At 41.5% G+C, this 19,462-nt stretch overlaps 1 protein-coding gene and 1 pseudogene across 1 annotated transcript in view; both read left to right on the forward strand.

Moving 5' to 3' along the window:
- Window positions 1–19,462, forward strand: part of MKL1 (megakaryoblastic leukemia (translocation) 1) — a 176,770-nt gene that overhangs the window by 2,485 nt on the left and 154,823 nt on the right. The gene's annotated exons all lie outside the window — the stretch shown is intronic.
- LOC105527748 lies at window positions 4,373–5,902 on the forward strand (annotated as a pseudogene).

Here is a 19,462-nt window from a genome sequence, read left to right on the forward strand (position 1 = left end):
TGTTTGTTTGTTTGTTTTTAAGAGGCAGGATCTTGATTTGTTACCCAAGCTGAATTGCAATGTGGAACAATTACAGTTCACTGTAGCCTTGAACTCCTGGGTTCAAGTGATGCTTCTGCCTCAGCCTCCAGAGTAGCTAGGACTGCAGGCATGTGCCACCATGCCTGGATAATTAAAAAAAAACAAAATTTTTTTTGTAGAGACTGACGTCTCACTGTGTTGTCCGGGTTGGTCTTGAATTCCTGGCCTCAAGTGATTCTCCTACCCCGACCTCCCAAAGTGTTTGCATTTACAGGCATGAGCCACCATGCCTGGTCCACACGTTCTTTTAAAACAATTATAAATTTGATTTTCTGTTTTTACATTTTCTCTTGAAATTCTTCTCTCCTAGGAGATACCATCTCTATGTTTTTCAGTCATGCAATAGCTGGGGGTCAGAATAAATTGTTCGGCTCTCTCCTAGGTGATATGCAGTTAAACTGAAATCTTCCTTCTCCTTTGGACTTGTGCATATATCTGTGAAAGGTGAAAAAAATCTGGTTAAGAGCAGCAGAATTACCTGATACTATACTGTCCTTTAAAGGGCTGAGGTGGACACATTAACATTTCTTAATCTATGCATTTTTCCATGTTTATTTTTCTGTCTGTTGAATGAATTACTGTACTTTTCCTCTTGGCCACTTCCTTTTTATGGTTTAGTGAGATAAGCTTAATATAATTTTTCCTTCTTTGTTGAACAAATATTAGTTCTTTAAAAATAACTTTATTGAGGTGTAATTTGTATACTACAGAATTTGCCTGTTTGAAGTGTACAGTTTATTTTTAGTAATTTTGTGGAGATATGCAACCATTGCCCCACTCCAGTATTACATTTCCAGTGCCCCAAAAAGATCCCATGTAAACACCACTTTTTAACTTCCTTTGAAGTAAGGCACACATTTTATTAAGTTCTGCATCACATTTAATCTTCTTCCATTCATGAAGTTTTCCACCACTCTGCTTATTGCACCTCTTCTTTCCTCTTCTTCTTTATATATTTCTTATTATTGGTCAAACATACCACTCATTTGTTATTTTATTACATTTTCTCAACACTTTTTAAAAAGTGTAACCTTGAAAAGAAGGGATTTAGCTTTTATTCAGAGTTATTTTTTTCTTGGAAAGTTGTTATCTTATAATGCCTCAGGCCTCTCAGTAAGAGCTCGTTATTCTGGGTTTTATGTTCACTTCATTTGCTATTTATTTATTTATTTTTTTTGAGATAGAGCCTCGCTCTGTCGCTAGGCTGGAGTGCAGTGGCGCGATCTCAGCTCACTGTAACCTCTGCCTCCCAGGTTCAAGCAATTCTCCTGCCTCAGCTTCCCGAGTAGCTGGGACTACAGGGGTATGCCACTACACCTGGCTAATTTTTTGTACTTTTTTTAGTAGAGATGAGGTTTCACCATGTTGGCCGGGATGGTCTCGATTTCTTGACCTCGTGATCCATCTGCCTTGGCCTCCTGAAGTGGTGGTGTTACAGACGTGAGCCACCGTGCCCAGCTGCTATTCATTTATTTTTAAAGGGAATAATTTATTGGTTATTTCTTGTGTGTGTATACAGATCAGGTATTAGCTAATTTGGAGAACTCTGCTCTGTGCATAAGTATTCAGATGCTCAGTAAAAGATGTGGATATTGTCGTACATTTGAGCTTTTCCTTTTTTTTTTTTTTTTTAAGATGGAGTCTTGCTCTGTTACCCAGGCTGGAGTGCAATGGTGTGATCTTGGCTCACTGCAACCTCCGCCTCCTGGGTTCAAGCGATTCTTGTGCCTCAGCCTCCTGAGTAACTGGGATTACAGGTGTGTGCCACCATGTCTGGCTAAGTTTTGTATTTTTAGTAGAGACGGGTTTCACCATGTTGACCAGGCTGGTCTCAAACTCCTAAGCTCGTGATCCACCCACCTCAACCTCCCAAAGTGCTGGGATTGCAGGCATGAGCCACCACGCCCGGCTACACTTGAGCTTTTTAAAGGCCTACCTGCCATGTTGGTTTGTTTCATTAATGGTGATGTTAAATCTCATCATTTGGTTGAGTTCCTGTCTGCCAGATTTATCCATTGTAAACTGTCTTTTCCCGTTTGTGATACATAATCTGTAGAGCCATACTAATTATTTACTTTTGATATCTCTTGTATAGAAGTACCATGTAGTTGTCACAGTAGCAATACGTCTTCTTAGAGTAACAAACTAACCTGGCTAACAGTGTTTAAAAATTGAGTATTATGTGGAAGACAAGATGCGAAAAATGCAAAAAAATGAAGTTCAGAATTCATTCAATTTGAGCTTCTTTGTAATGTGAATTTTTTTTTTTTTTTTGAGACGGAATCTTGCTCTGTCACCCAGGCTGGAGTGTAGTGGCATGATCTTGGCTCACTGCAACCTCTGACACCTGGGTTCAAGCAATTCTCCTGCCCCAGCCTCCTGAGTAGCTGGGATTACAGGCGCATGCCACCATGCCTGGCTAACTTTTGTATTTAGAGATGTGGTTTCACCATGTTGGTCTGGCTGGTCTTGAACTCCTGACCTTGTGATTTGCCTGCCTCGGCCTCCCAAATTGCTGGGATTAAAGGCATGAGCCACCGTGCCCAGCCTTGTAATGTGAATTTTTAAGTGCAGAGTTTAAATACAGTTGCTTAAGAGCCTTGGGATGCAAATCTAGTTTTCCTTGGGTCATAAGGAATTTTTGCTGACAACCCTTTCACAGTTGTACTTTAGTAGACATTATTAACATTTTTCATAGTTTTCAGACAAGTTCTTTCCTGCTTTTAAAATTCCTTCCTCCAGTCTTTTCATGTATCCCTTGGAACAATACACCTCTTACTGAGGGGTCTAGAGTTGTCTGGGTTTGAACCCTGGCTCAGCAGTTACTTAACCTCTCTGTACTTCAGTATTCTCCTTTGTAAAATGAAATAGTAATACCATATAAGTTTTTATGAGGATTACATAGGCATTTGGCACTTTTTCTGGTCACAGATGGTTCAGTAAGCCTGTATATTATTATTCTCAGTCTGATAAAACTTGTCGCGTAATAGGCAGTGACTTTTTCCTTTATACGCTGTACATGTCATGTATACATAAACACATAAATGTACCTCATAGACATTGCTCAGGGAAATAATCATAGACATTCCTTCTGTAATTGTCTCTGTCCCAATCTTGGGGGGAAATTTAGATTCACTTTTTTAGGTTACTTGTAGGATCCATATGTTAACCATACACCCCCCGCCCCACCATGTCTACATTTGCTGCATATTACTTTGAATATAACACTTAGGCACTGTCTAGTGCTATGAAAAAAAATGATAAATATTATTTCTACCTCAGACTATATGACCTTTTTTTTTTTTTTTTTTTTCCAGGGACAAGGTCTTATTCTGTTGCCCCAGGCTAGAATACAGTGGCACCGTCATAGCTCACAGCAGCTTTGCACTCCTGGACTCCAGCAGTCCTCCTGCCTCAGTCTCCTCAGTAGCTAGGATGGCAGGCGTGTGCCACTTATGCCTGGCTGATTTTTAAATGTTTTGTGGAGATGGAGTCTCACTGTGTTGCCCAGGGTGGTCTTGAACTCCTGGGCTCGAGCAGTCCTCTGGCTTTGGCTTTTCAAAGCGTTGGGATTATAGGTGTGAGCCAGTGCACCTGGCTCAGACTATATGATCTTAATATGTATGTTGGAAATGGTTAAATTCAAGACATTGTTACTATCTTACATTTCTGACCTGAATTGGAGGCCACAGTTCATTAAATGGCAATCTATTCATCTAAGGACAGTTACCAACTAAATTTTTCAGTGGTTCTCAGTGGGGAAGGTACCATATATCCAAAGGGTATTTGGAAATACATGGAGGCATTTTCGGTTGTTAAGTGACTGTGGGTGGGGGGATGCACCACTGGCATTTGGTGGAGAAAACTCAGAATTGTTCACCCAAAATGCCAATAGCGTCACTGTTGTGAAATTAAGCTAAACACTTTGGTAAATCAGTAGATAATGTTTTATCTTAGTTATAAAAAATGTTGAGCCTGGGCGTGGTGGCTCACGCCTGTAATTCCAGCACTTTGGAAGGCCAAAGCGGGTGGATCACAAGGTCAGGAGTTCAAGATCAGCCTGACCAACATGGTGAAACTGCATCTGTACTAAAAATACAGAAATTATCTGGGTGTGGTGGTGCATGCCTGTAATCCCAGTTACTCAGGAGGCTGAGGCAGGAGAGTCGCTTGAACCCAGGAGGCGGAGGTTGCAGTGAGCCGAGATCGCACCACTGCACTCCAGCCTGGGCGACAGAGCGAGACTCCATCTCAAAAAAAAAATGTTGGAGTGTGGCCTTCTTACCTCTCCATGGCATGTGCTCATCCACTGTTATCAGTGTACTCTGAAAAAGGGGAGTCATCTGGCAAAAATGTCACGTTGCTTCCTGTATTCAAGGCTCCTGTTCCACCAGATATTGTGAACTTTGTTCACACCAACTTGCACAAAAACAACAGACAGCCCTATCTTGTTAGTGAATTAGCAGGTCATCAGACCAGTACTGAGTCTTGAGGTACTGGCAGAGTTGGGTCTCACATTCCCAGAGTTTGAGGTGGTGGGACTCACTGTTCTGGCCAGGGTGCTTTTGGAAATATCTGTCATGGAGGCCACATGTTTGCAGCAACCAAAACCTGGCACTGTTGGCACTGTAAAGTGAACACAGCCCAAAAAACGATATGTTATCTGTTCTCCCCTGGGTGCCTCTGCCTTACTAGTGCTGGTCATGTCTAAAGGTCATCATATTAAGGAAGTTCCTGAACTTTTTTTGGTGGTCAGAGATAAAGTTGAAGGCTATAAGACAATCAAGGAAGCTGTTTTGCTACGTAAGAAACTTAAAGCCTGGATGATACATAAAAGGGCTATACCTCTCAGCAAATGAGAGCTGGCAAGGGCAAAATGAGAAACCATTGTATCCAGCACAAGGGACCCTGCATCGTCTATAATGAAGATGATCATATTGTCAAAGCCTTGAGAAACATTCCTGGAATTATTCTGCTTAATGGTAAACAAACTGAACATTTTGAAACTTGCTCCTGATGGGCATGTGGGACGTTTCTGCATTTGGACTGAAAGTTCTTTCTAGAAGTTAGAGAATTGTGTGGCACTTGGTGTAAAGCTGCTTCCTCAAGAGTAACTGCAGTCTTTCCATGCACAAGATGATCAATACAGACCTTAGCAGAATCTTGAAAAGCCCAGACATCCAAAGCCCTTCAAGCACGTTGCAGGAAGATTCATTGTAGAGTCCTGAGGAAGAACCTCCTGGAAAACCTGAGAATCATGTTGAAACTAAACCCATATGCAAAGACCATGCACTGAAACACCATTCTTTGCCAGTCCAGCAATCATAAACTCCGGGTGGAGGAGGCAACGGTGGCGGCGGCGGCAGTGGCGGCAGCAGCAGCAGCAGCAGCAGCAGAAGCACTAGAGGCCGAATCAGATGAGAAAGGGGATTGCAGTCAAGAAGCCTGTGGTAGGGAAGAAAGGAAAGAAGGTTGTTGGTGTTAAGCAGAAGAAACCTCTGGTGGGAAAAAGGGCAGCAGCTACCAACCAAGACGTCAGCAGCTGAAAAAAAAACTTACCACAGAGGAAACGAAGCCTGCTGCATAAACTGTTGGTTTATTCCATAAAGGTCGAATAATTTTGGACAACTTATTTGAAATAAAGACCTGATCAATGAAAAAAAAAAGTTATTGCTCATGGCAGGAAGCTTTTTGAATGAATCCTTCAGAGCTGTAGTATGTAATCTCTGAATTATTCAAGGAGAATTAGGCCATATTTTCTCAGTTGGGAGAGTAAGGTTTTGTCCTGAAGATTCTGAGGGTGTTTGCCATTAAGAATGTGTTTTGGTAGGGTTTAACCTCTAAAATTAAGAGTAGTTGAATGGCTAGGGTGATTTAGTGGTTAAAGAAAATTGGCATAGGCCGGGCGCGGTGGCTCATGCCTGTAATCCCAGCACTTTGGGAGGCCGAGGCAGGCGGATCACGAGGTCAGAACGAGACCATCCTGGCTTACACAGTGAAACCCCATCTCTACTAAAAATACAAAAAATTAGCTGGGCGTGGTGGCAGGCGCCTGTAGTCCCAGCTACTGGGGAGGCTGAGGCAGGAGAATGGCGTGAACCTGGGAGGCGGAGCTTGCAGTGAGCCGAGATCACACCACTGCACTCCAGCCTGGGTGACAGAGCAAGACTCCGTCTCAAAAAAAAAAAAAAAAGAAAATTGGCATTATTCCTTTAGTAATCTTTGTATCCTCATGGTTGATGGAAATAATACAATTTGTGCCTGGCATTCCAGTGATGCCTGGATATTGTTTGTCCTGTTCTTTCTTTCTTTCCTTCTTCGTCTTTTATTTATTTATTTATTTATTTATTTATTTGAGACGGAGTCTCGCTCAGTCGCCCAAGCTGGAGTGCAGTGGCGCGATCTCAGCTCACTGCAAGCTCCGCCTCCCGGGTTTACGCCATTCTCCTGCCTCAGCCTCCCGAGTAGCTGGGACTACAGGCGCCTGCCACCTGGCCCGGCTAGTTTTTTGTATTTTTTAGTAGAGATGGGGTTTCACCCTGTTAGCCAGGATGGTCTCAATCTTCTGACCTCGTGATCCGCCCGTCTCGGCCTCCCAAAGTGCTGGGATTACAGGCTTGAGCCACCGCGCCCGGTCTTTTTTTTTTTTTTTTTTTAAGAGCAAATGATGTATTTGTTTGGCAGATCAATAAGATTTCATTAGGTATGTAATTTAACTTGTTGTAGCTTGTTTCACTTGAGGCTAGTATGAGACTTTGACAAAGATTAAAAAATATATATTTATTCTCAACTTCCACCTACCATTTTATCAGTCTCTAGGGCAATGTTTCTCAAACATTTTTGGCTGTGGGTCATAGTTCAAGATGTATTTACATTGAGACCCAATACACGCATACGTATATCGATATCTAAAACAAAAGTTTCATGAAATAATACTTACCCTTATTAGGTGCAGTGCAATCTGGTTGTTTCTGTTTTATTCCATTTTATTTAATTGCAAAATGTTGATGTTGGCCTGGCATGTTGATTCTGTGACCAGTGTGTTATGAATTGCAGTTAAAAATACTGTGTTAGGATATATGTTCATGAAATTTTAACTAAGGCTTTAAAATATATCCCAAGTCTTACTGTCTCTCTCTGCCCAACTATTGCCCTTGGCTAAGCCACCTTCATCTCTCTCTCAGACTTCTCCAGTAGCCTCCTAAATTGCATTCTCTGCTGCCTCTCATCCCCTGCCATCACCTAGCTCTGTTATTTTAGCTGTCTAATTCATGCTTTTAAAATGTTATTCTGGTCATGTCGTCCTCACTATTACTTTCTTTCCCCCACTTTCATTTATCGTGGTAAAATACACATTAAATTTACCATCTTAATAATTTTAAGTATATAGTTCAGTGGTATTGTATACATTCATAATATTATGCAACTATCATCACCATCCATCTCCAGAACTCTTTTCAGCTTGTAAAACTGAAACTTTACACCCGTTAAACAAGTAAGCCCCTATTCCCTCCTCCTCCTTCCCCCTGGAAACTACCATTCTACTTTGTGTCTATGATTTTGACCACTCTAGGTACCTCATATAAGTGGAATCATACAGCATATGTTACTTTCTGTTATAAATTTAGCCTATGGGATTTTTAAAAAAGTTTATATAATGTTTTGCATACGAGTTAAAAATTAAAGTAGTAATCATCGACCTCGGACATCTAGAACAAGTTATACCATGGAGCCTTCCTGCTCAGCAGTATTGAGGCCTGGACTGCCTTGTTTCCTCTTCCCTTCAGATTGGCAGAAGTGATTACTTCTCTGGACTTGTTGTAATATTTTTGTTTTTTAGTAAGTGAATATGAGGAGAGACTTGACTTTTTTCTTTGAGATAGAGTCTTGTTCTTTTGCCCAGGCTGAAGTGCAGTGGTGTGATCTTGGCTCACTGCAACCTCCACCTCCCGGATTCAAGCGATCCTACCACTGCAGCCTCTCAAGTAGCTGGGACTACAGGCGTGCGCCACCATGCCCAGCTAATATTTGTATTTTTAGTAGAGATGAGGTTTCACTGTGTTGGCTAGGCTGCTCTCAAACTCTTGACCTCAAGTGATCCACCCCCCTCAGCCTCCCAGAGTGCTGGGATTAAGGTTTGAGCCACTGTGCCCAGCCCAAGAGACCTGACTTTTTGTTTTTTTTTTTTTTGAGATGGAGTCTCGCGCTTGTTGCCCAGGTTGGAGTGCAACGGCGCGATTTTGGCTCACCACAACTTCCGTCTCTCAGGTGCAAGTGATTCCCCTGCCTCAGCCTCCCAAGTAGCTGGGATTACAGGCATGCGCCACCACACCCGGCTAATTTTGCATTTTTAGTAGAGACGGGGTTTCTCCATGTTGGTCCGGCTGGTCTCAAACTCCCAGCCTCTGGTGATCCTCCCATCTCAGTCTCCCAAAGTGCTGGGATTACAGGCGTGAGCCACTGCACCTGGCTGAGACTTAGCATTTTATTTTTTTTATTTTTATTTTTTTTGAGACGGAATCTTGCTCTGTTGCCCAGGCTGAAATGCAGTGATGCCATCTCGGATCACTGCAAGCTCCGCCCCCCGGGTTCACACCATTCTCCTGCCTCAGCCTCCCGAGTAGCTGGGACTACAGGCGCCCGCCACCACGCCCAGCTAATGTTTTGTATTCTTAGCATTTTAAAAGATAAGATAATGTGCTGAGCCAGACAGCTCAGGATCCTCTGCATCTATTTTATTATTTGCTTTTGGAAAAGGCGCTATAGTAGTATGTATGGAAAGACTGACTTGGAAGTCATGACGTCTGGGTTCTCCTGGCTTTGCCGCTTTCTTACTTGGAGACCTTGGGCAAATTGCTTACGACCCTTCTGAACTTTAGTTTCTTCAGCATCTGAAACCATTGGATACTTTAGATTTTTTCAAACCCTAAAATTCAGAAATTCTGTCATCTCTTTGACAAGGTTTTGAGACCATAAGAGTCTGTTTTTCTGTTCTGTCATTCTGATTTTTTCCCATCTACTGTAATCTGAATGCTTAGAAGAAGGACAGTGAATTTTAATCTGTCACACTCAATTATTGTGATGAAATAATTCCAGAATTGTGATTATAAAGTAGTCTCGACATACAAAGTACTGTGCAGATGACAAGTACTATATATACCACGACGGGGAGAAAACTGGAGATGAGCACCTCATCCTGTGCACTTTCTGTGAATTGCTTTGTGGTTATGATCTTATGATCCACTTAGAGCAGTGGTCCCCAACATTTTTGGCACCAGGGACCAGTTTCGTGGAAGACAGTTTTTCCATGGACCAGAACAGTGGGGGCAAGGTTTTGGGATGAAGCTCTTCCACCTCAGATCATCAGGCGTTAGATTCTCGTAAGGAAGGTGCAACCTAGATCCCTTGTATGTGTTCACAGTAGGGCTTGTGCTGCTGTGAGAATCTAATGCTGCCTATTAGAATCTAATGCCGCTGCTGATCTGACAGGAGGTGGAGCTCAGGCGGTAATAGTTGCTCTCCTCACTCCTGCTGTGTGGCCTGGGATTAAGGTTTGAGCCACTGTGCCCAGCCCAAGATACCTGACTTTTTGTTTTTTTTTTGAGACGGAGTCTCACTCCTGCTGTGTGGCCTGGTTCCTACAGGCCACGTACTGGGAGTTGGGAACCCCTGACGTAGAGAGTCTTTTGATTCTGCTTTCCTGTGCTTTCCTTGAATTGCAAGGCTGATTGGTTGCAGCATTCTCTTTGTATTATCTTTTGTGGCTTGAATGTGCCTAATCCAGCCAGAGGTAAAGCTGGGGAATTGTCCTCTTCTTTGGTCTTGAGGCACTTCAGGAAAATTTAGCTTTAGAAAAGATAAGGTTACCAAAGTTCTGACTGCCTAGTTTGTGAGCTGGGCCCCTAGTGTCACATAGGGAGCTATGGTTTCATTATTACACATTTTGTTTTTCACTAAATATCATAGGTTTTTTCTCTGAAATGCTAATGAGCTGTCATATGACGGTATTTGCCTTCAAGTTATTGGGAGGATTGATAGACATCTGTTATAGGCAAAACAAAGCTCTGTTTTTTTAATCAGGGAAGAATATTAGTAATAGAGCTCTTTTGTAGCCCTCAGGCTTTTCAGGCTCTTTCATAGTCCCATTTGTTAAAGACTTTTTACTTTATTTTGCCTCATTTGGCAGAAGACATGGAGGTGCTCTAAATCTGTTAGCTGCTTCACTCCAATGAGACTCTTACTATTGTAGTACCTAAGGGCACTGTTCAGCTCACCCCTGTGTACTCATGGTCAGATTGCCATCAGCCTTCCTTTTTTTCATACAGAAAGAACCGTAATGTGCATACTCTGTCTGTATAACATAATGAACTGACTTCTGGGCGACTTTAATTGTAACCTTAAAGGAGCTAATGATATTCATGTGTTAGGTAGGTTTACCTTGATTTTTGAACAAACAGTGCAGTTTCCCAGGGAATCAAAGTTAGACTGCTTTACATTGTAGAGAAGGGTGTGTGTGTGGGGATGTGTGTGTGTGTGTGTATGTATGTATGTATGTGTATAAAGTTAAAAGCTTTGTTCTGTGACTGTATCGAAGGAAGTAACCTAGGGAAGTTTTTTTAAGACTGTGAATAAGAGCAAATTGAGTTTTTTTGGGAAGAGGATTAAAGCAACTCATAGGAATTCAGCACCCTGATGTATGTCATAGTGCTAAAATTTGCTTAGTGTTAAAGTCAGATGGCATAATGTAGAGTTACCATGTGATCAGTAATTCCTCTTATCATTATATACTCAAGAGAATTGAAAAAATATACCAACACAGAAACTTGTACATGAATATTCATAATAGCATTATTCATAATGGGAAGAAATGGAACAGTCCAAATGCCCATCAGCTGATGAGTGGATAAATAAAATGTGGTATAGCTATACAGTTGAATATTATTTGGCAATGAAAAGGAATGGTGTACCAATACATGCTTCAACATGGATAAACCTTGAAAACATTATGCTAAGTGAAAGAAGCCTGTCATAAAGGACCACATAGTGTATGATCCCATTTACGTGAAATGTCCAGGATAGGCAAATCCATAGAGACAGAAAGTAGATTAGTAGCCGCTGGGGGCTGGAAGAGAGGGGAATGGAGAGTGACCACTTAACAGGAATGGGGTTTCTTTTTAAGGTAAAGAAGATGTGTTAGCTAGTACTGATGGTTCCCCAGCTTTGCGAATTACACTGAAATCCACTGAGTTTTATACTTTGAAAGGCTGAATTTTATAGTATGTGAATTATATACCAGTAAAGCTATTATCTAACAAGTAGGACCAAATTATCTGTATGGGTAAGATACCTATCTTTTTTGCTGAGTAGAGCTATATGAAATTCTGATACATGGAATGCCTTGATTAAAGATACTCCGTATCATCATTTCTCTAAAGGCTTATGTCAACTTGGAAATCATAATTGCGAAGAAAACTTTTTTTCGTATTGAAGAATTAAATGTTAGATGTAAAATCCCATAGTGTCTGACTCTATGGATGCCCACAAGAAAGGAATAAGTTGTATATATATTATATGTATTATAATCTAGAACTAGAAATATTACAGAAGGGAAAGCCCATATGCCTTATAAAACTATAAAGTGGCTCTTTCTCAAACAATGGGATACTATTTTATACACTTACATTTTGCAAATATTATAAAATCTAATACTACCAAGGCTGTGGGAAAAGAGAAACCCTAATACACTGCTGATGGGTGTGTAAGTTAGAGCTCTGTAGAAAGTTTTTGGCAAGATTTTGTGAAGGTGATGAATATATCCTATGAACCAGCAGTTCAGAATATACATTTTATGTATCTTTTGCATAAATGGTGAACCTTCCATTTACGCAAAAGGAAACATGTACATGTGTTTTAATTTCATTTATATTTATGATAGGAAAAAATTTGGAAACTATAGAGAAATGGATAAGCAAGCAGTGGCATTTTAATGCAACCTGTTACTCTAGTACAGTTAGCATGGGCAAATTGCGTCTACATGTGTCAACATAGATACATCCTGGAAGCGTTATGTTGAGAAAAAAGAAAGCAAGTGGCTTGGCATGGTGGCTCATGCCTGTAATCCCAGTGCTTTGGCTGAGGTGGGAAGATTGCTTGAGGCCAGGAGTTCAAGACCAACCTGAGTAATGTTGTGAGAACCTGTTTCTCTTATTAAAAATAAAAAGCAAGTTACAAAAAGTTAAATGTGATACCTCTTATGATCATTTAAGACAAAATAAAAACATCCCTATAGTCCCCGTTACTTGGGAGGCTGAGATGAAAGGATGAGATGGGACAATTGCTTGAGCCCAGGAATTCCAGTCTAGCCTGGACAGCATAGTGAGACCCCATCTTTTAAACAAACACATCAGTCAATCCAATACTGTGTTGTCTATGGAAAACACATGTATGCTGCAAAATTATTTTAAGATGTGTATTAAAATAAGCTATATTACCTTCAGCAAGATATTTATTTCTGAAGGAGAAGATAGCACAGTGGAATGAAGAGGGAAACTTTCAACTTACTTACAATATTCTTTCTTGAAATCTGATGCAAATAATGGCAGTATGTCATAAGTTATATTTGGGTTTATCATTTCATTTTTCTGTATTTTATTTTATTTTATTTTTTTTGAGACGGAGTCTTGCTCTGTCGCCCAGGCTGGAGTGTAGTGGCCGGATCTCAGCTCACTGCAAGCTCCGCCTCCGGGGTTTACGCCATTCTCCTGCCTCAGCCTCCCGAGTAAGCTGGGACTACAGGCGCCTGCCACCTCGCCCAGCTAGTTTTTTGTATTTTTTAGTAGAGACGGGGTTTCACCGTGTTAGCCAGGATGGTCTCAATCTCCTGACCTCGTGATTCACCCGTCTCGGCCTCCCAAAGTGCTAGGATTACAGGCTTGAGCCACCGCGCCCGGCCATTCTTCTGTATTTTAAATAAACTTTCATAATTAAAAATTAGGAAAAGTCACCGGACATAGTGACTGACACTTGTAATCCCAACACTTTGAGAGGCCAAGGTGGGAGGATCGATTGAGGCTAGGAGTTTGAGACCAGCTTGGGCAACATAGCAAGACCTCATCTTTACAGAAATTACGAAAACTGCCTAGGTGTGGTAGTGCATGCCTGTGTAGTCCCAGCTACTCGGGAGGCTAAGGTGGGCGGAATGCTTGAGCCCAGGAGTTTGAAGCTGTAGTGAGCCATGATGATGCCAGTGCTTTCCAGTCTGGGTGACAGAATGACACCCTGTCTCAAAAAAAAAAAAAAAAAAAGTGAAAAAAATCACATAGGATGAGTTAAAAAAAAAATCATTGGGCTTACACATTTTTTTTTACATGTTTCTATATTTGCTGTCCTAAAAATGATTCATCCTAATAGTCATTAATGTTGGTTTTTGAAGAAGTACAATGAATGTGGTTCATATCTTGGGTTTTTATTATAAAATCACCCCTTGTCCATATTTTGATTATTTTTTCCTTGATTGAAAAGTGCTTAATTAACACAGTAATGTTAGACAATAACACATGATTGAATTCTTACTAAAAGTGCGTGGGTTTTTATGTTTTATAGTTAGGACTTTGGTTTCCCTCTATAATAGCATTTGTGTCTTTTTTTTGTTTGTTTGTTTTTGTGGTTTTTTTTTTGAGATGGAGTTTTGTTCACTCTTGTTGCCCAGGCTGGAGTGCAGTGGTGCCATCTTGGCTTACTGCAACCTCTACCTCCTGGGTTCAAGAGATTCTTCTGTCTCAGCCTCCCAAGTAGCTGGGAATACAGGCGCCTACTACCACGCCCGGCTAATTTTTGTATTTTTAGTAGAGACAGGGTTTCACTATATTGGCCAGACTGGTCTCGAACTCCTGACCTCAGGTGATCTACGTGCCTCGGCCTCCTAAAGTGTTGGGATTACAGGCGTGAGTCACTGCACCTGGCCAGCATTTGTGTCTTTATTGGTTTGTGTGAGAATACTGCCTGATAAGGATTATACTGCCGTCTTTCAGAGGTTCTTTATACATACTTTAATTCTGAGGAAGGCTGTAAACTAGTATGATACTGGCAGGCGCTTACCACATTGTTGGATGCCTTAAAAGTTTATTGTTATGAATAATATTATTTTTAATAAATGTTTACTGTGTATAATAAGAAAGTGTAAATTACTAGATGGAAGTATGCTTTTGACAAGCTTCTTGGAGACAGGGTTTTTAGAACTGAAGAATGGAGTGAGGGATAGATTATGACAATTATTTTAGTTGTTCATGTTAAATCTTAAGGGAATTAGCACAAGATATGCCTGCCTTCACAAGACGTGGAAATTCCTTAGCATTCATCTTTGAATTAGCAGACTTGGCTATGGATATTTTCCCTGTTAACATTAATTTCCTTTCTGCCATTCTTCTTTTTAGAGTTGGAGTCTCACTCTGTTACCCATGCCGGAATGCAGTGGCATGATCACAGCTCACTGCAGTCTTGAGCTCCTGGGCTCAAACTGTCATTCCACTCCAGCCTCCCAAGTAGCTGGGATTATGGGCATGCACCACCACGCTTGGCTACTTTTTATTTATTTTATTTTTTATTATTTTAGTTTTTTGAGACAGGGTCTCTCTCTGTCACCCAGACTGAAGTTCTGTGGCACAATCTTGGCTCACTGCAGCCTTGACCTCCCGGGCTCAAGTGATCTTCCCATCTCAGCCTCTAATGGCTGGGACCACAGCTGTGTGCCACCACACCCAACTAATTCTTGCATTTTTTTTTTGTAGAGCTGGTGTTTCACCACGTTGCCAGTGTTGTCTCGAACTCCTGGATGCAAGCAATCCGTTCGCCTCGGCCTCCCAAAGTGTTAGGATTACAGGTGTGACTCACAGTGCCCGGCCCGAACTAGCTAGTTTTCTAAAAAAAAAAATTTGAGAGAATGGAGTGGGGTCTCACTACATTGCCCACACTGGTCTCGAACTCCTGTCCTGGCCTCAAGTGATTCTCCTGCCTTGGCCTCCTGAGTCAATGGGATTATAGGTATGAGCCACAGTGCCTGGCCCTTCTGTCATTCTTAGAGGAAAGGATGTTACATACCATCTCTTATGTTTAGTATAATGTTCCCTTCCTGATTTCATTTTCTTTTCCTCCAAGAAGTTACTGAGTTTTTTTACATTTTAGATTGAGTTTTCAAGTTAGACTTTCTTCCAGAGCAGTGTTTTTTTTGAACTGCAGTATGTGCCTGGGAGTAAGTAGTGTCACTGAAAAGATCATGAATTCTGGCTGGGCCTGGAGGCTCACACCTGTAATCCCAGCACTCTGGGAGGCCGAGGTGGGTGGATCACTCGAGGTCAGGAGTTTGAGACCAGCCTGGCCAACGTGGTAAAACTCCATCTCCACTAAAAATACAAAAATTAGCCAGGCATGGTGGTGCACACCTGTAATCCCAGCTATTTGGGAGGCTGAGGCAGGAGAATTGCTTGAACCCGGGAGGTGGAGGTTGCAGTGAGCCAAGATCACACCACTGCCCTCCAGTCTGGGTGATGGAGCAAGACTATCTCGGGGGGAAAAAAAAGATCATGAACTCTAAGAAGTTTTACCAGGCAGTGGTTTAAAATGATAAGATGTAGGCCGGGCGTGGTGGCTCATGCCTGTAATTCCAGCACTTTGGGAGACTGAGGCGGGCGAATCACATGAGGTCAGAAGTTCGAGACCAGCCTGACCAACGTGGAGAAACCCCATCTCTACTAAAAATACAAAATTAGCTGTAAATGGTGGTGCATGCCTGTAATCCCAGCTACTCGGGAGGCTGAGGCAGGAGAATTGCTTGAACCTGGGAGGCAGAGATTGCAGTGAGCCGAGATTGCGCCATTGCACTCCAGCCTGGGCAATAAGAGCGAAACTCCATCTTAAAAAAAAAAAAAGATCAGATATAGAGATGTTTTTCTCTGTGTCTGCGCTTTCCTTTTGTACCTACCTTTTGAAGGCATGTCAGAGACGGGTAATGCCCCAGAGACGTTTAGAAGTGGTCACATAAACATGCCATGTTTGTAGCCAAAATGGTGGTTTATTTTGTATTTATCTTGTTACATTTGATCATTATCAAGTAAAATGATTACTGTCTCTTATGTACATAACATCCTTTAAAGGTGTGCTTTCTCTCGTTCCAAAATGGAGCCCTTCAAGTTGGAAATACACTCATATCAGGAATGTTTGGGCTTCTGAGCTGTAGTTTTCTGTACAATCTCATTATAGTCTTTTTTTTTTTTAAGATAATGGTCTCACTCTGTTACCCAGGCAGGAGTGCAGGAGTGCAGGAGTGCAGGAGTGCAGTGTCATTATCATGGCTCACTGCAGCCTCGACCTCCCAGGCTCAAGTGATCTTTCCACCTCAGCAACCCAAGTAACTGGGACCACAGGTGCTCACCACAATGCCTGACTAATTTTTAAATTTTTTGTGCAGGGCCGGGCGCGGTGGCTCAAGCCTGTAATCCCAGCACTTTGGGAGGCTGAGACGGACGGATCACGAGGTCAGGAGATCAATACCATCCTGGCTAACACGGTGAAACCCCGTCTCTACTAAAAAAATAAAAAATATTAGCCGGGCATGGTGGCAGGCACCTGTAGTCCCAGCTACTCTGGAGGCTGAGCCAGGAGAATGACGTGAACCTGGGAGGCGAAGCTTGCAGTGAGCCGAGATCGCGCCACTGCACTCCAGCCTGGGCGACAGAGCAAGACTCCTCAAAAAAAAAAAAAAAAAAAAATTTGTGCAGATGGGATCTCCCCATGTTGCCCAGGCTGGTCTCAAAACTCCTGGGCTCAAGCTATCCTCCCATCTCAGCCTCCCAAAGTGCAGAGTGCTGGGATTACAGGCATGAGCCACTGCACCTTGCCTCCAGTTAATTTTTAAAATTTTGTAGAGCTGGGTGTCTCACTGTGTTGTTCAGGCTGGTTATGAAGTCCTGGACTCAGGTCATCATTCTGCCTTGGCCTTTCAAAGTGTTGGGATTACAGGCATGAGCCACCATGCCTGGCCTCATTATGATCTTAGTGGTGACAGAAAACAAACTACTTTAGTTATACATTATGTTGTAGGTTTTTCCTAGTAGCTATTTTGTATTTTTAAAGATACACTTAACATATTGAAGATAGAGATCTGTTGGTGTAGAAAGTTTGTGTATTTTCCCTAGTCCGTTTTTGGGACAATTTGAAATTTAAGCCAAAGTCTGAACTTGGAAACATAATTTCGCTTCCTAAAGGGGTAATCTAAGAAATTCCAGACTTATGCTATGAGTTAGAATCCCTTGCATTATCCCTTTAAAAGGTGGGAAAAGTAAATTTATGGTATAAATTGAACAATTTAGGGAGATGCTAGGATTATCAGCATTCACCTAAAAGTTACTGAGATGAATAACTTAAAATAATTACATCCATATACTGAGATGAATAACTTAAAATAATTACATCTATAGCCTGGGTGTGGTGGCTCATGCCTGTAATCCCAGCACTTTGGGAGGCCAAGGCAGGTGGATCACCTGAGGTCAGGAGTTTGAGACCAGCCTGGCCAACATCGCAAAACCCCATCTCTACTAAAATTTGAAAAATGAGCTGAGTGTGGTGGCGCGCATCTGTAATCCCAGCTACTTGGGAGGCTGAGGCAGGAGAATCGCTTGAACCCAGGGGGTAGGGGTTGTAGTGAGCTGAGATTGTTCCACTTACTCCAGCCTGGGAAACAGAACAAGACTCCATCTCAAAAAAAAAAATATATATATATATATATATATATATCTGTACATGTTGCCAAGATGCTATGTAAGAATGCTACAAAAATATCAGTTGAGTATATTTAAATTAGAAAAAAATGCTTAGTGTTTGTTGAGCTCTTACTGTCTTAGCATTGTTAGTGCTTCTTAGGTAGTATGTCACTCAGTCCTCACAGTTAACTCGTGAGAGTTGTTATACTCATTGGGATAAATATTAGGTTGGTGCAAAAGTAATCGCAGTTTTGCTATTGAAAGTAAAAAAACCACAGTTACTTTTGCATCAACCTAATAACCTATGGTCATACACCCTGGTAGTAAGTGATGATGTTGGCTTGTAAAATCAGATGCTTTGACTAAAATAATGGTGCTGTTCATCACCATATTGGCTGAAGAAGAGTCACCATGGATTGTTTATATCTCCTGAATTTCAAATAGTTGAGCTATAGAGATATGCAGGTTGTGAAAGCTTTTTGATTCAAAGATGTGGAACATTGTGTCATTTAACATACCATTTCACTTTGTACTACTGCTCACCTGGAAAGCAAATAAGTTTTTAAATATTTGACTCATTTTATAAAAGATCCTTTTCTAATTTTAAATTTAATCTGACTATAATATTTTTCTGAGAAACACCTGAGCATATCTCAATATTTTATATCTAAATCTAGCATTTATATTTTATCTTAGAACTTTGACTTATATAGATCTCCGTGAGGTACTAATTAAATTCTACGAATATTTACTGAGTGGTTGAGCATCTTCTGTGTGCAAGGGACTGAACGAGCTGGTTGAGAACAAAACAGGGAAAGGAGTTAACATTTATTGAACAGCTGTTAAATTTCAGATAGTCTTAGGTTACTTTAGATCTTCATCTCATTTAGTCCATATAGTAACTTTGTTAGTAGGTACGATCCTCATTTTATACTACAGGAAGCTTAGGCATGGAGGAGTTAAGCTCTCATCACCTAAATGGCAGTTCTGGAATTTGAACCTAAGCCCATGCTACTTTTCTAACACACAATACTGCCTCATGTGTAAATATAAATTGGGTTCCTGTTTCTAGTTTATAGTCTGTTCCAGGAGTTCACAAAGTGGAGTCTGCAGATGGACTGCTGGTGGTCCCTGATTCACTTTTGGTTGTCACAAGTTCACAACTATAGTTGTTCATCAGTTTTCATGGAGGATTGGTGCCAGGGACCCCGCTCTGGATACCAAAATCCATGGATGCTGAAGTCCCTTATATAAAAAGGTGTAGTATTTGCATGTAACTTACACACATCCTCCCATATACTTCAAATCATCTCTAGATTACTTATAATAACTAATATAGGCCAGGTGTGTTGGCTCACGTCTGTAATCCCAGCACTTTGGGAGGCTGAGGTGGGTGGATCTCTTGAGGCCAGGTGTTGGAGACCAGCCTGGACAACATAGTGAAATCCCATCTCTACCAAAAAGTACAAAAATTAGCCGGCGTGGTGGGGCATGCCTGTACTCCCAGCTACTCAGGAGACTGAGACACGAGAATTGCTTGAAACCGGGAGGTGGAGGTTGCAGTGAACCGAGATCACACCACTGCACTCCAGCCTCTGTGACAGAGCAAGACTCCATCTCAAAAAAAA

The sequence above is a fragment of the Colobus angolensis genome, unplaced genomic scaffold (assembly GCF_000951035.1).
Source record: "Colobus angolensis palliatus isolate OR3802 unplaced genomic scaffold, Cang.pa_1.0 Scaffold65, whole genome shotgun sequence".
Lineage (NCBI taxonomy): Eukaryota > Metazoa > Chordata > Mammalia > Primates > Cercopithecidae > Colobus > Colobus angolensis.